Consider the following 15111-nt stretch of genomic DNA (forward strand, 5'->3'; position numbering starts at 1 on the left):
TTGAGTTAGCTGCTTTTAGCCAGACCGACAAGTTGGGGTGCTACAAATAGCCCCAATGCCCATGGATTAGGGAGGGGAAGAATCAGTGGGAGTTTCCGTTCTGCTCACCATCCAATGACTCCTGCATGTGTGTGGGTGTTGGTTGAGGGCAGGATTGGGCTCACCAAGGGATATAGCCCACCAACATCCACTGCCCAGACTGACACATAAAGCATAGCCATTGCCCATATTCCAGCACAAGTCAGTGGCTTCAGGAGAGGAGAGAGTAACATTTCAGGGGTGAGCATAAAAGACAGTTACAAATGGGCAACTGAGAGACATTAGTATCTGTGCAGATACATCCTTTTATAACACTGAAGGATTATTAGGAAATTCAGCAGTAATACTCCGCTTTTATTAATATAACAGGGCCTCGCCATATGAGTCCCTAATGCTGACTGTTTAAATCAATCAAAAAAGTCAACTGAGAAAGAGGTAAAAAATGTTGCAACTCTCTTGGGGGACACACTCTCCCTTTTGGGGTTTGTATCTGACAATGAATTATCAGTATGCAACAGATTGTTTTTAACATTTGTACATATGTTATTTGTGTGTTCTAATGTGTCTGTTCTCCATAGTAAATATTCCTAACAATTCAGCAAATCTGCAGGAAAAAAAAAATCACACCCAAAAATGTGAATAGTGGTTTGAGCCCTTGACCTCTCAGAATAAGTGTGTAGGGCGAAGTCAGAGCTGGGTTTGGCTCACTTTGCCCAAATAAGTTTGTTATTTGCAGCAACTTGGCAAATCTGGTTATTGAAATTTTTCAAAAACTCCTGATTTATCAAGTTTCTTATAATATTTCAAAATTCAGAAATGATTGGTAGGATGCAGTTGGGGTTTACACATGGTGCCTTGGTATTACTGGGTTCAAGGATACTGTGTTTTCATGACAGGCTGTTAAAAGACTTTTAAGAATGGTGCCACTTACAAATATTATAGAATTGTACAGCACAGAAGGAGGCCATTCAGCCCATCTTGCCTGTGCCGGCTCTTTGAAAGAGCTATCGAATTAGTGCCACTCCCCTGCCCTTTCCCCATAGCCCAGCAATTTTCTCCCCTTCAAGTATCTATCCAATTCCCTTTTGACACTTACTAATGAATCTGTTTCCACCACCCTTTCAGGCAGTGCATTCCAGATCATCATAACTCGTTGGGCAAAAAAAATTCTTCTCATTTCACCTCTGACTGTTTTGACAGTTACCTTAAATCTGTGTCTTCTGGTTACCGACCCTTCTGCCACTGGAAACAGTTTCTCCTTATTTACTCTATCGAAACCCTTCATGATTTTGAAGGCCCATATTAAATCTCCTTCTCTGCTCGAAGGAAAACAGCCCCAGTTTCTCGAGTCTCTCCTCTTTATTAGTGAGGGGAAAAAAATGTATTCTGCTCACTTGCTAAGTTTTAACGTGGATTTCCATCTGAGGCTGCTTTGAGAATGAGTAGAGGGATGGGTGATTTATTGGAGCTAGGGTGTGACTGGGGCGGTTGGGAAAGCCTTGTGAGGCTGAAATTTACAAATGAAATTGACTCACCGCGCCCTGTTAACTGACATCACACGGAGACGCCTCACAAGCCAGACGTTTCATAAACACACATCTGCAAAGACCACAGTCACAACCCGAAGTCGGACCCTCACGCCTGGATTTTCTTCGCTCGATACATCGTGTGAGTAACTGGAAACTTTGCACATTAAATTATATCATTCGGAGTTCGAATGTAGGAATGTTATTTATGGCGAAAAGGGGGGGGGGGGGAAAAAAGTTCCTGACAATTCTTAAACGTGTTTGAAATTCTGTTATTCCAGAAGGAAAAAAATGGAAGAAGTAGATCGCGTTAAACTGCGATCGGGGGGATGCCATGAGCAGAGTAATATTTGCAATAACGAATGGTTGAATGTGATTTTTTTTCTTCCCCATTTTTTAAAATTTGGGAATCCTGAGGATGCAGTATTGCAAACTTTAGTTCTAACGCGGAAAGTTTTTTTTTTAAAAAAAGACCATCCTACCGTATCCTACTTGTGAGTTTAACACGGTAGTCGGTTTATATTTCTCTCCGTTGTAGTACTGTACTGTAGTCACTTGTTGACTTAAGAGGTGGCCTCGATAAGAGTTGGGCTTAATGGAGCGTATGCATACAGTTTTGGATTTTTGTTTTAATTGGAAGTTTTACCGCTCTCCGCAACCTACTCTACCGTTTGCTTTCCCATTGGAAGAGGCGCTGGAAGTTTTCTTCTATGTTTGTAGTTGTAGCGGCCCCTGGAGGACTCGGTGCCTGATTCCTGAACCATCCCACTTCACCGGCTGCTTCAGACTGCCAGTTCGACCTCACACACCAAACTTCCTACAAGGGAAATATTCAGTCTTTACAAGCGCATTTCAAGTAACCACCGTTGCAAAGGTTAAACTCCGACGGCGTCTTTTAAGATATTTCTGAAAATAGGATTATCTCAGAAATTACTTTTACAAACTTCTTATTAGGAGTTCCTATTTCAACCATGCAATTTTTTTTTGGAGGGGTGTGGTTATTCGGTGTTTTGCCTCGGATTTAGCTTCTTCACACTTAGTAATGTGATTAAAATCAAGTCAACCGCTATTAGTATTTAAAAAAAAATAAAAGGCACCAAAGTTTATATTGCAGTAGTGTCTGGTATAGTCATACAAACCTGCGGCTGCTGCCAACATGACACTGTTGCATTAAAGATTCCGCAGTGAGTTGTTTCTCACTGTTCCTGGAATAGACCCACCTAAAAGCTCCTCACTGAAGCAATAAAGCCACTTTGAAGTAATGGGATGTGGAGGATGGAATGCAAGAATTAATATTTCTGGTGTTGGCTTTCCACGTTCTCCATGTGTGATCGCTAGCTTACTTCACCAGTTCACAGACTCGACTTTAAATTTCCACCAAAAATCTATAAGCAATTTCCTGAAGTCTGCTCAAGAAAAGGCACGTTGGGGGTCTTTTTCCTAATCAGGAATTTCCTTTGTGCTTCTCCCTTTCCGTTTCCGCCGAAGTGACGGCGGGCGATTGGGAGAACTGCTGAGGAAATTCTGGGCATGAATGGACAGTTCAATTATTAATGTGATTTCCTGTGCTAGCCCACAAAATTTCATCAATGACCTCTGGTTGGCTGCTCACCTATCTGTCAGACTATGGATGCACACCAATTTACAACCACTTCAAAAATTTCAGATTACTTTGACTCACTGATTTTCTATCACGAGGCTTGTTGCCTAATCCTGGTCTCTCTCATTTGAATACTAGTCTGAAATCCCGGTACCTTTTTTAAATTAATTTTTTTAAAGAATGTGTTGGATTCAATATTTGTACTAGAATATTTCCAAACAGAACAGATTGAGGAATTTTAATACTCCTGGAGAGGGACAAACACAAACCAGCAATGCATGCTGGATTTGGATACCAAGAAGAGCTCAGGCCACAGGGAGTGGCATTTGATAGAGGCGCCTGAGAAGAGGGACTGAGGGGGTGAAATTTGGTCTCGGGCAGAGGTGCAAGACAGGCGAATGAAGTCAATACAAAAGTAAAACGGGTGGCCGATTCGTTATCGCCCGTTTTGCGCCATTGCCCGTTTTGCACCACCTGAGACCAATTTCACCCCGACAGTCTACACAGGCCCTGGAAAGTCCTGAGTGGAAGCCCATGCAAGACCCTGGGGGGCTGGGACTGGGGCTGCAGCACTTCATTCTGCTGATGCAAACCCAGAACTTTTTATTTCAACTTTATTTTACACAAGGAATGATCAGATTCCAGACTACTGAAAACAGATATACTGAGTTCCAGCCATCTCCATGCTTACACACTGACCTGCAACCTCCTTAAGTTTGAAAAGTTAGCTTTCACAGTAACAAAAGCTTGATTAGTGTCTTCCTTTCATCATATATTGCTTGTCTTGTTTCTTTTAAATAAACCTTTTTTTTGTATTTCAAAATATGTATTTTCAGTGAACTTTGATTATGGTCGATTGGGATGTCCGTATTAGAGAATGGTACACTTTTCCATTTGGACACCCAGGCCCAGAAAATCTGCAGGGGGCTGCAACTGGGCATAAATACCATGATGTGCCCATCTTGGAGCTCCACCGCTGACCCTCCTGAAGTTTGCGGAGTCGGGCGGGGCCGAGAGTAGCAGGACTATGCGGGGTGCATACCATAGTGTTAAATTGCTGGCTATGGTGGTGATTGCCAGGCCATCTCCTGGAAACAAATAGAAGTTGCCCCTGCCACACACACTCTTTAAGAAGACCACTTAAAAAGAGGGGTGTGGGGGCAACTTCTAGTTTTTTTTTATATATCTACTTCTGCCCACCCCTCCTCCCCCACAAAGTTGGTTGGCACACCTGGTCTCCGCTGAGGGCCGCACTATAGGAGCTCTAGCCTTCTGGAGTCCCTCACCCTGGTACTGCTTAATCCATGTCACTGTTTTTTTAAGGGGAGGGTGATGGCTTTGCTCTTTATAAAACATTGTAGGAATTCCCTCAGGGTTGGCACTGTTGTATCTGAGTCCTGGCTGAGCTTGCAGCTGCCCTGGTGAACACCTGGCGGAATTACAGTGGCAGGCTACCAATTTTTTTTTTAGGGCCCTGATGTCCGGCAGCAAGTACCTCCAGGTGAGGTCTGGTATGGCTGGCTGAAGCTTAAACCTTCACCTGCCCTACTCTACCAGTATGCCTCAGAATAGCAGCCCCTACTAACATTTCCATTTGTTACACCAGTCATTGTGCGGCTTCACTTGAGTGAGGTGGTCATGTTAGCGACGATTTGAGCCAAATCCACTAACATGTCCACTTGTGGCCCTGCACCCATTGGTTTGTGATTGCCTAAACATATTTCATCTACAGCTAGTAGAGGGCAATTGTGTTCCTGGAGGATTTGGAGTTGCACTTTATCCCACTATTGAAGACCCAGGACTTTTATGGACTGACTGGTGCAGAAGGAAAATCTTCATCTGGCTTCATATTCTCAGGGTGAAATAACAATGTAAAAATGATTCCCAGCTGGGTAGTAAAGATCAAACACATCAAAATAGGTCAAATTCATCAAGTTTGTTTAAAACAATCTCCTCTCTCTCTGTAGAGTGTAAGGGTCTGAAGTGAAATAAGTTTAGGGTGTTCTCATCCAGTCCATTGTGGGCATGGCCTACAGCACAGAACAGTCCCACAATACAACACCAACTGGTACTAACTTGACCGCTTTACTCTGCATACATGCCAAGCTCTACCTGCGTTGCAAGTGCTGAGTACTGACCCACGGTGCAAAAGATGAATGTGTATTTTATTCCGCATATTGATGAGCAATTTCCCCCTCCCTGCCCTTTTTAAAATAACAATTATAGAAATGTAAGGAATCTTACAACACCAGGTTATAGTCCAACAATTTTATTTTAAAATCACAAGCTTTCGGAGACTATCCCCTTCGTCACCTGACGAAGGGGATAGTCTCCGAAAGCTTGTGATTTTAAAATAAAATTGTTGGACTATAACCTGATGTTGTAAGATTCCTTACATTTGTCCACCCCAGTCCATCACCGGCATCTGCACATCACAATTATAGAAATGTCACTGACCGTATCTTTTCGTTCTTGGTTCTTGCCATTTAATAGAGTCAGGAACTAGTGACTAAGAACAAAGTCTGACTCCCACTATGAAAATTCAGGTGGTAAGAAATTCTGTAGCTTTTGGTAAGTGTGGTATTTTAATTTATTGTTTTAAAAATACACCAGATTTAGTAGTGGGCACTATTCCCTATCACTACCAGCTCCCTGGACCTAGCATTGCTGCTGTTGATGATTTGGAGGCCAGTTCCAAACTCAGCATGGCCATCATTACCTGGCAACTCAAAACAAAATGTAAACAAAAATCATGAAAGCTCTTAGTTCCACCTCTGTCAGTTGTACTGATTACTATAGTGTGGGGGGTAGCAGCTTGTGTGGCCAATGCGTCCCATTTCAGCTACTGCATTATTTTGAAGTTTGCTTTGAGGTTGGGAAATAACTCTGAAAGTGGGGTGAAGAATTGCATTCAGAGGCTGCATTGCCTATTAGATTTTCTGCATTGTTAGTAGAGACGATTGAGAAAAACCTCTTCAATACAGGATTTCAACAAAATCTATTTTAATCTGTTTATAATAGTCTGAAGCTAACATTATACTGGGGGAGAGAGAGAGGTCTTGATCAATGTGAGGGATCTGGTTTCAGTAGCAGTTTAATGCAAAGCACATGAAATGCAAAAACTTTAGTCTAGCACATTGCGCCTGATGCATGCAAATTGATCTTCATCTTTCTCATTCTCTCCCTATGATCCAACTGCCTTTTTTTCCCTCTCCCATTGCTCAGTGTCATGCCTATCTTCTTTCTCCCATTTCTATCAAGGGGTATGGGAACCGGGAGGCAAAGTGGAGTTGAGGTAGAAGATCAGCTATGATCTTATTAAATGGCGGAGCAGGCTCGAGGGGCCATATGGCCTACTCCTCCTATTTCTTATGTTCTTATCTCTCTATCTCTTGCTGTCTAACATCTCCCTCTTCCCACCCCCGACCTTCGTTCTTCTCAGACCTCATCTTCCTTCTTCCCTCTGTAATTGTGCATCGTTGTTTATTCCTGCAGTAGTTCAGTGTCTTTAAAAACACCCACCCGTGACATTGTTGACCTTGTCTAGGAAATGGGAGATTCCCATCTGGCTAATAAAACATCTTGACATAAATCTCTTACCATTTTCTGCAGTGATAGAAAACAGTGCATGCATTGAACTGCTAATTGAATCCAACTGCAGTTATGTGAATATAGCTTCTGTTTTTCACTTGAGTGTTACTGGTTTGGGATGTCCAGAGGAGGTGATGAGGTGCTATATATGTACAAATTCTCTTGTTATTCATCCGTGCCTGAAATAACATGTAGGTGGACTCTTGAGTGTTAAACATGCTTCAAGTAGAATCTCAATCACAAGGCAGCAATGGTGTTTATGGAACAAACAGAAAATGCTGCAAACACTCAGCAGGTTAGGCAGCATCTGTAGAGAGAATGGACAAAAAAAAGGAAGACTTGCATTTATATGGCGTCCTTCACAACCTCAGGACATCCCAAACTCTTTACAGCCAATGAAGTACTTTTGAAGTGTAGTCACTGTTGTAATGTAGGAAACACGGCAGCCAAGTTGCACACCGCAAGGTCCCACAAACAACAATGAAATAAATGACCAGATAATCAAGTTAATGTTTCAGAGGTGGATGTTTCAGAACTGATATTTATGGAAACTCTTACAAGGCATGACTAATAACTAGTAAAGTATTATAGAAAGCATGTGGTGCCTTCGAAGCAGTTTTCTCATGGATACTCTTTGTTAGTTTACTCCCTTTCATTAGGTGATGTGCACTCTGAGCTCTGGCAGTGCTGATCTATAACTGACAGTGAGAGTCGAGTGGATTAATGCAGCTTTTCAATTGAATTTTTCCCCGGTTGCTGTAGGTGCCAACCTATAATCTACCCCTCCATGTTGAACATGTTGGGAATTTACAGCACAGAAACTGGCCATTTGGCCCAACAGGCCTATGCTGGTGTTTATACTCCACACAAGCCACCTCCCATTCTGTTTATTCAATCTCACCATTTCAACATATCCTCTATTCCTTTCTCCCTCATGTGCTTATCTAACTTTCCCTTAAATGCTTCTATGCTATTCCCCTCAACCACTCCATGGGGTAGCAAGTTTCACATTCCACATTTATGTCTGTACTAAATCCTGCTGAGACAATGTTTGTGATTTTTGTAGTTATTATAAAGTCTAGAAACACAGGGGTTTCTTCACTCTCTCCAACTCTTTTAGCTGGCAACTGTTTGCATAGCTTGCTGGGCCTACTTTACTATCTTAGGTACAGATATGTTTGTACCGCACATGCATCCATTCTTGCAACCAGTATTTCCCCAGTGTTCGAGGTGATCACAATTAAATGATACCACAAGTTGCAGATGCCTAGGAGCCAGTGGAAGAATGGGATCGAGTCAGGGTGGGGAATGAACAACAAGCGAGGGTCAAAGTCAGGGGATGAGCACTGCGAGTGAGGCTTGGGAGTGGAGGTGGGCTGGGTGGTGAGCAGAGCATGTTGCATACATTCTCTACGTTCCTACAGACAAAACTTTTCATGGTATTGACAGGCTAATAAGTGTTGATGCAAGTACACTGCTGTGCTGATGTTACTCATCCTGTGCTCAAATGAAATAACTGTAGCAAGTGTCTGAACAGTAAAATAACCATAATAAAAACAAAATTATTTAAAAAAATTAAAAAGTACAATTGTGTTGGGGCTGCACTCCTGAAGGAATTGGCACTTTGTCAGAGAAATGGGAAGGGAACATTATATTGGTGGATATGTGAAGTGATAACCTGCCTCTGACTGGCACATCAATTTCCTGCCAACGTCATCCCGTGAGCTGGCCTTCCAGATGATAGGTAAAACATAATGATGGTTGGTGCTTCTCTGGAAATTGACGTCATTCATTTTCAAACAATTTGGATTGCCATAGCAACACACAAGAACTATCATATTATACATCATGACTGTGTAACCCCACCCAATTTAGAGTTGCCGAATGCAGTCATCACATATTTCCTCATGTGGGTGGCTTCGCTACTGGACTGTTTGACTAAATAGTAACTCCCACTTCACATGACTTGTAATGAATGACAGGGCAACCAAAAATACAATGTAATGTAATAAATAACTCAGCACAAAAATAGTACAAATTTGTCTTTGTTGCATTATAACCCTCATAATCCGCGGTCATAGATATCACCCTATTCACAACTCAAGGGATAGGTGAAGTTTTGTCGAGTTCTTAGTTTTTCTTAGTTGGTCAGGTGAGAGATATCGGTGCTGGGAAATGAAATAATTTTCCATTTCTGGCACCCTGGGTCAGCATCAATCAAGCTCCGGTCACACAACCAGATGCAGAGTAAAGGTGCCTAAACTCTGCTACAACATGTCTTAGCCCCAATCTCAAGCTATGTAACTCATGTTCACCAAGAACTGCATTGTGACTGCCCAGTATCATTTCACGGTAACAAATTGGAGGTGAAATCTGACTACAGCGGTGGCGCAAAATGGGCGCTAGCGAATTGGCTGCCCCTTTTAACACCCTGCTCGATTTTTCTTTTCCATTGACATCTCATTTGCGCACACTTCCCAACAGCTAACTCAGGAGTGACATCCCCTGATTGACCAGGAGCGCTCTCTACTACAGCCACTTAGTCAGCGAATGGTGTCTAAAGACAAAGAAAACTAACTTATTAAATTGTGGCAGGGAGAGAATCCTATTTCACTGATGAATAGCAACTCTTGCTTCAAACTTTCAGAATAAACAGCACTTCAGCACTCATTTGATCACTATGCTGGGAAAGTTACAGATAGTAAATCAGATACACCTAGGAGGAGAGGAGCCTGCATAAATGTTTCAAGCCTTGAAGGGCGTTGGAAACAGTTCCTAATAAGCAAATTATAAATCATGTTTTTCCACTGTTTTCTTCCCGCTCACAAAAGCGCTTCCATAGTGTACTGCTCAGTCAGGAATTCTGAGTGTTCCAGACCATGGGCATTCACTTGGGCATTATTAATCCCATTTCTTCATCAACCCGCCAGCAGACTTGCTGGAATTATACAGCAAGAGAAACATCGCTGACCACAGTCCTTCCCTGCCCCACCCCACCCCCTCAGGAGGGTTTAGCCAAGACAACTGACACTTACTTCTCTAGGGTGAAAATGAGTCAAAGACTGGAATTTGGACTCGAGTCCAACAGTCTATTATAACCACTGGACAGCTCAGAATTCTTTTTTATTTCTTACAGGATATAAAATTACTCCTGTGGAAAAATAGTTTACGAGAACAATCTACAGGGTTTAGTCCACCCTGATTACACCTTTTGATACCAAACTTACTCAAGTATTAACCTGAAAACGCTCAGGTTAACTACAACTGAAGTAACCCCCCTCCCCCCACCCCCACACTTCACCTTTAGCCATAACTATATAAAATTTCACATAATCAGGAGCAAATGAAGGATTAGTATTCTGTACGATTTTCACTTCCCCCTCCATTCAGCACCACTGTGAAGCTCGTCGCACAGCAGCAGGAAATTGATGTGCCAGTCAGAGGCGGGTTATCACTTCACATATCCACCAATATAATGTTCCCTTCCCATTTCTCTGACAAAGTGCCAGCTCCTTCAGGAGTGCAGCCCCAACACAATTGTACTTTAAAAAAATTTTTAAATCATTTTTTGTTTTTATTATGGTTATTTTACTGTTCAGACACTTGCTACAGTTATTTCATTTGAGCACAGGATGAGTAACATCAGCACAGCAGTGTATTTGCATCAGTAGAGGTCTTAACCTGTCAGTCAGTCTTTTAAATGTTGTGTGGGAGAATCCTGAAGTGGCAGTGAAAAAGTAACATACACCCCCCCCACACACAAAAAAAAGCAGAAATAAATCTCACAACTAGGATCTCTGTAACTGCGGTTATGTAACTACAATGGAAAACTTTTAAATATTTACATTGTATATAAAATTTGCAAGAGGCCAGCTTCACTGTATTTGGAAAGCGGCTGAACATTGCAGTCTGATAAAAATGGAGAAGACAGGAGGTTGCAGTTAACAGTCTGTGTTCAGTCAAACAATAATGCCGCTTGTGATTCTGAGACATTCTGAGACATTCCTGAACTGCAACTGAACCTAAGCTTACTGAACTCGCTGTTTCTTTTGATTATGAACCTGCCCTGGTCCTGGGCCTGACTGCAATCCTCAAATCGAATTGTTTTCTGTAGCTGAGCTAAAATGAAGCCTTTCATGAGTAATAGTTCTGTGGGAATCTCGATGCAGAAAGATCAGGCACTTCATAACTAGAAGCACCAGTTTAAACGATGAAAGTTAGTGTCCGGATTTTCATTATATCGGGGTAATTTCACAATGACAGGAACGTCATTAATTTAGTTGATGTAAATGAACTGGGGCACTGGAAATTCTCTCCAAGTTCATTATAACTAGATTCTATTACATATCTTTTTACAATTATATGCACCAGTTCTTGTTATTTTGGGTTATATTCACCAGTGACACTTCACACAATTTATCACTGGTCTTTACTACTCACCTCATTAAGCCGATAATCTCTGTTCTGACACGACAATAATACAATTGCACCAGTAGCAGAACAGATTGAGATTGAACCATTATTGGACTTACACCATAGGTTACTTCACAAATAGAAATACATATTTTGATAGTTTTTAAAACAATAATTTTCCAATATAGTTTTCAATATTCCTATAATAGATATCTAATAAATGGAATATAACACTGGTCTGGCTGTCTAGAGCACACAACTCTAGTATATCAACACGCAGTGCCATGTATAAAAGGGTATAGATCATCAGAATGGCAGTTTGGCATTTGCTAGCAGGTAATGAGGCAATTGAGAAGGCAAGAGACATTTTGCCCTTGCAATCAGTGCAATGTGGCGTTAGTGTAGGCTGACTACTCCTCGACTGTGGAGTGGCGGTGGGAAGGGAGAGATCTAAAGAAAGGACAAATAACACGAAGAAAGGATAATAATTTAAATGAATATTTTTTTTGCGCAGGAGATGCTGTCATTCCCTCGTGCTTGCAGTACCTAGAATTTTAACGCTCCAGAAACAAACTGGTACTACTTCAGTGCTGCAGTTTGCTGCTTTCTTTGGCATTTTCTGTAAAATTGGTGATTAAAATTGAGAAAATTTGAAAACATCACATGGTGTTTGATTAGAATCTGCTGCTGTTTAAGACTGTACATATTCTGGGGTGACTGGTGCTGATTGTTCATATGGATGTACTGTACAACAATCTTGTGACAGTATTAGTTATTGGCATTGCAGGATGATAGTCACATGCACATCATACTCTGTGTTTGTATAGAAGAAAGCAGTGGGAAGGGGGGATTTTTAAAGGGACAATGCATGACCCTGGAAATTGTTATGAGAGATGTTATTGGATCAGATTTTTCTCTTGCTATTTTACTGGCAGAGTTGAGCTGTTTATTTTTAACGGATTAGTGAATCCATTACAATAGTGGGGGAGAAGAATTTGATAGGACCTGTTAAACTTTCTCACAGAAATATCCCTAGTAATTTCCAGCCTGTTCAAGGTGTTGAGAATGGTTGTTCTTGTGTCTTTAGCAATAGTGGCATCAAAAAGGTAATCAGAATATTTACTGTTTTGTACAAAACATGTCCTGATTTAATGGTGTGCTGCTGAAGAGGGAGCAGAGATGTGAAAAGGCAACAAATTGAGGGTGTGGAAATTATTGCTGTTATAATCTCAATCAAAAAAAAACACCACCTGAGCATTCCCCAAATTCTCCCCGGCATGATTTGTACGTTCCAATTACGTGGTTGATGAGGCCCCAGAGAGGAAGCCAGTTGTTTCCCCACAAGAAGGAAAAGTGGACACTTTTTGTGCATTTTCTAGTATCATTAGATTAGTGGAGGCCTAGCGCCCAGTCAACCGCTTATCCTCTCAGCTTGGATGGAGAAAACATCTTGGAGGGAATTTGAGCCTCCACAATAAAACAAAAATGTAAATGTCATGAAGCTTCCTTATGATGGAGGCTGCAGGCACATAATTCCACAAATCTTACATCAACAGTTTAAAGAGGATATAGTTAGGAGATGACACCCATCCTCAATGGGACTGGAATCATTCAGGACACTTGTGGGTTATCATAAGATTGTGGTCTGAAATGAAACTGAATTTAATATTAAGTGATAATTTGGCCCCGCACAACACTACACTCTAGCATAAGTGACGTGTGGCATCAGTGTGCTGGAGGCCAATTTCAAATTAGCATTTGCAAATAATATTGGTGTTGCTGGTGTATCAACCGATTGCTAATTGTCATATTTTATGCTTGTGTCTTTCTAAGGTAAATTGCAACTCTTGAGTTCAAAGCATGTGACAATGCAACTTTGTATTTCAAATCATCTTGCATGAAGGGACTCTGAAGCATTGCAAATCATGTAAATGAACCACAATGTCTGTGGCTAAGTGCATGTAACTGTACTTGCGTCATCACTGAAAAACATCACATATACAGCTAAACCATTGTCCATATCTAGAAAACCACTAGCTTTTATATTACTTTGCTGAATCTGTACTTGGTAAGGTTGCCATCTTTTGCTAAGTGCCTAATCAGGCTGGGGGGAGGGGGGGAGGGGGGGGAGGAGGGCCGGCAGGCTGTGGGAACCTGGCTTGAATTCTGATTAAAAAATTTATTGGAAAAACTTAATAAACTTGCAATCTAATGCCTCCACATCATGAGTCAATTAAAAAAAAATCAGAATATTGGTGTGGTGTACATCTTAGAATTTTCTGCCACTCAAAAATGGAGCTGGCCAGTCCAAAACTGGACAGGGGGCAACCCTAGTAATTGATGGATTCAAAATATAATTTGATGCAAATTAAGCTTAAATATCAAACATTTTGCACAGCCAAAATGATCAATCAGACCAACACTATGGAAAGTTGCAATATGGGAAACAGTGGACTGGTGCAGTCGGTCAAATGCAGTGACCTTGCAGTTGGGAGTTGAAACCTGAAACTACACAATCAATTCAGGAAAGACCAGAGAAGCTCCTTACACTGGCAGTGAACAACAGAAATTAAATGGTTAACCTTTCCAAGTTGGCCAAAATAATTCAGTGCCAAAATCTAAACTAACCAGATTACAGTTTTCTCAAGTTTTTCCCGTTCAGCATTGTTCTCAATATTTGTGTCTCCAATTCTTAACATTCATCAGTAGATGTAAAAAAAAATGTTGAAGAAAAGCTCCTGCAGTAACCAAAGGAATAGCTTCCCCCCAACCCCCCACTTCCCCTATTCCAAACCAATTTTGCTTGGGTTAGTTGTAAACTGTAATCCTGCTGAAGAAATCGGAGATCTCATGAATGACACCAGATACTGTAATAGTACTTTTTGAGGGTTAAAAGCAGACAGTCCACCCCCCACGCCCCCCCCCCCCCCTTCACTGTCCTTGCCAAACCAAAAATAGGAGTTGATTTTCTAAGATGTAAAGCATTTGGATTTGGGAATAACTAACCCTAAATTACCAATTATTGCTGGGATAGTTATGGCAATTCTTCACGTACATCATTTGAAAGATTTATTTTCGTCCTGAGAATGTTTAGTGGCCTTTTTTTCCCAAGTCTATCTGCATGCCAGATTGCCTATGAGTCAGAATCTGCTGATGTATGGTATTTCAGATGTCACTGAGTGAGTGGGCAGAGCTCTATTAAAATCTCATAAAACTCAAAACTCTTCTCCATGCTATATTGTTGGATTTTAAATTGAACTGTTGTGCAAAATTAGATTTAATTACCAGTCTAAGCACAAACCAAACATTGTGCTCTGTTCTACAACATATTACAGGTCTAACCCCTTGAGTGCTAAAACTTCTTTTTCTCCTCATCTCCTGAAATTGAAGTTTAGTTATGCGGACTTGGTCATCTCTGGTATCTTGCCAAGTGGGTATTCATGAGCCTAGACAGCTATTCAATCATAGAACATGTTGTAGCCAAGGCTGTCCTTATCCAACATCCACACAGGCACTTTCCAAAGGACATTGGATATAGATTAGGAGTGAAAACCCTGGCTGACTTTTCCCTCACTAACTTAAGATTATAGTATCCTAACTGCTGCCCTGGCTGAGATGAAATAATTCTGCACAGACCAGGAATACACACCCTGGACCTTCTGCTCTGTATGGCAGAGCTACACACTGCCTTTACTAACTTAGACATTGAGGGAGCCAAGATTTCTTTTTATAATGTTCAAATAATAGCCAGAGAAAACAGAATTCTGTAAATGCAGGGAGTCACGCAAGCACACTTCCGTTGCAGTATTTTCCAAATTATGTTTCTTCCTTTTATTCTGTTACTGCGATTATAGCGAGAATGGGCATCATGGCTTTCCTTCCCGCCATCACCCCACCCCACGACAGATCTTGTTTGCCTCAGTCCTGATGCTGTTGGCTTCG

The 15111-nt window shown here is 41.4% G+C and overlaps 1 protein-coding gene across 1 annotated transcript in view; it reads left to right on the forward strand.

The window, feature by feature from the left end:
• The first annotated feature begins 1573 nt into the window (after positions 1-1573).
• The window catches only part of emp2 (epithelial membrane protein 2), a 33987-nt gene continuing 20449 nt past the window's right edge, over positions 1574-15111 (forward strand). The window contains exon 1 of the mRNA XM_068003349.1: positions 1574-1707. The gene's annotated coding sequence lies outside the window, so the exon portion shown is untranslated. The remainder of the gene's footprint in view (positions 1708-15111) is intronic.

This window comes from Heptranchias perlo, chromosome 22, assembly GCF_035084215.1.
Source record: "Heptranchias perlo isolate sHepPer1 chromosome 22, sHepPer1.hap1, whole genome shotgun sequence".
Taxonomy (NCBI): Eukaryota; Metazoa; Chordata; class Chondrichthyes; order Hexanchiformes; family Hexanchidae; genus Heptranchias; species Heptranchias perlo.